The sequence below is a fragment of the Microtus oregoni genome, unplaced genomic scaffold, assembly GCF_018167655.1.
Source record: "Microtus oregoni isolate MIOR12 unplaced genomic scaffold, Mior012 000007F_ref0000211, whole genome shotgun sequence".
NCBI lineage: Eukaryota > Metazoa > Chordata > Mammalia > Rodentia > Cricetidae > Microtus > Microtus oregoni.
Genome location: NW_024543066.1, coordinates 58234905 through 58237346, shown reverse-complemented (window position 1 = coordinate 58237346; position 2442 = coordinate 58234905). Strand labels below are relative to the sequence as shown.

Sequence of the window (2442 nt, the reverse complement as noted above, 5' to 3'; positions counted from 1 at the left end):
ATCACCAGACAGTGGACAGACTTACCGGAATCGACAGCCTAGCTGCTCAGGTGAAGGTAGGCTTGTCTTCCTACAGATTTCTTAACCCACAGGATCTTCTGGAGCCTGGCAGGCCCTGTGCTAAACAGCAAAAGGCAAATACGTAGGTGCCAACCAAGGTAAGTTCTCTGTCATATTTTAATCAATAACTCAAGTAAAATTTTATCCTTCTCAAAGATCTCTGATGCAGTTTGACAACTGAGAGGCTTGTCATTTAAAAGGGCAACCTCACCAAACAAGTTAACAAAATTCTCCCTCATGCTGCCTTTCATACTCTTAAAGATACTTTTCATTATACAAAAATATCTGTCACTGGGGACTGGAGAGATGACTTGGTGGTTAAGAGCATTGCCTGTTCTTCCAAAGGTCCTGAGTTCAAGTCCCAGCAACCACATGGTGGCTCACAACCATCTGTAATGAGGTCTGGTGCCCTTGTATACATAATAAATAAACAATATTAAAAAAAATATATCTGTCACAGTCATAAGCCCAAAAAATTCTTATGAGTTCCAGGGAGCCGAATTAAAGGATCCACCTTAAACAGGTCAAATACACCCCCTCTCAATTCCCTGGCCCTAAAATTTTTTTTTTCTTAAACTTAACTTTGTCCTCTGTTCTACCAATACCTTAAACAGGTGTAAAAGACACCAGATATTTCCATACCACAAATCCTGGCCAGGAGCAATCTTTTACATTGTATGAAAATCTAAAGATTTAAGAGCTACACTAAATTAGCCGAAGAAGCATTCTCAACTCAGGTGATTCTCTTCTCCTTTAAATAGTATACTGTAGCCTTTGGGAGCGTAATTATTCATAAAGCATTATAATTTATCCTGACAAGAAAGTATGGCTCCAAGACACAGGGCCCAAAAGTATCTCTCTCCATTAATCTCTTTTCTTCTCAGAGATCAGCAGTCAATGACGGATGTGAAGCTTCTTCAGATGCCTAAGACAGGAGCTTGCATATAAGAATACCTGTTCCAAAGACGGGAAAATTTGGGTAAATGAAGAGGACTTTGCCCAAGCCAGGCATGATCTGTCTGTCCTGTTGCAGAAGCACAGGCTTTATTAAAATTAATAAGAAAGAGTGGATTGTAGGACCATATTTCTACGTGGTGTGACAGCCAAGTTCTCAGGCCATGCCTAGTATCCAGAGAAGTCACGTAACATTCCAGACACGCTGTCACTAACCTAACAAAAGGTCAGGATGTTGTTTTGCTCTTTTCTTTGTAATTTGGAGGAAGCCTGATAGAGATGCTAATTCAGGCCTACAGGACAGCTAGCTTACAGAGCAAATAGGTAGATGTGGACAAGAGTAAAAGACATTCACCTGGTTACCTAGGAGACAGAATGCTAATGTATTTACCCCTCCGTGTATGTTTTGGTATAAAAGCTGTTTGGAGAATAAAATGAGAAGAATTCTCAGGAACTCAGGACTTCATGAGGGACCACTGAGAATCTCCCTCCTGATAAAGCCATGTGAGCTGTGTCTTTATTCCTGCACCTCCATGCTGGTCCAGAGAGATAGTTTATGTTGGGGTCTAGTTCAGAGAAATAATTTATGGTCCACCGGACCCCGACAATCCTGGGACCTCAGTGCTGGTACCACCTCTCCCGGCTCAAGAGGACACCTTTCCAGCAACTGGGACCTGGTTTTCCAAGATATCCCAATGAAGAGCGTATCTGTTGTTGTGTCTTACTGTTGTTGTCTCTCTTGTACAGGGCAGTCCTCCATTCCATTTCTTCTGGCAGTCTCCCCTCTTCCTATGGCTAACCCCATTCATAGGGCTGGTACTATTAACCTATTTTTTCTCCTAGCAACCTGCCTTCTTATCCTCCTCATGGAGCAGATGCCTGAGGTCTCCAGGATAACAGATAACCAAATGCTTCTTCATCCATACCTCCAAACTAAGCGTGGGCCCACCGACTCCCAGCTCTCCCGTCCCCACGTCATCCCATGCCTGCAGGAAGTAGCCAGACTTGAACCTACATCCATATAGCCAAGGAGTCTGGGATGTTTAGATGGAAACACCATCTGGTCTCACTCTTCCCTTTCCAGACCTGAGAAAACCCACCCACCAAGATCCTACTCCCTCGAGATCCTCAACACTAGGATGTAGCCCCCCTCACCTGCCACGAGATTTCTGTTCCCCCACCCAAGACCACCCGGGAGTTGCTTTGCTCATTAAACCTGGACTTTTAATTAGTCCTGATCTGATTTATTGCATCAACAGAGACTTAATATCAGGAAACCTTTAAAAAAAGTATCCCATCAGAGCCGGGCGATGGTGGCGCACGCCTTTAATCCCAGCACTCGGGAGGCAGAGGCAGGCGGATCTCTGTGAGTTCGAGACCAGCCTGGTCTACCGAGCTAGCTCCAGGACAGGCTCCAAAGCCACAGAG

The 2442-nt window shown here is 44.4% G+C and overlaps 1 long non-coding RNA gene across 1 annotated transcript; it reads left to right on the top strand.

Annotated features, from left to right (window-relative positions):
• The first annotated feature begins 627 nt into the window (after window positions 1-627).
• On the top strand, window positions 628-2104 carry LOC121450400. The gene is made up of 3 exons (XR_005974595.1): window positions 628-797; window positions 945-1039; window positions 1858-2104. It is a non-coding gene; the product is annotated as an uncharacterized LOC121450400 (long non-coding RNA).
• Window positions 2105-2442: the final 338 nt, after the last annotated feature.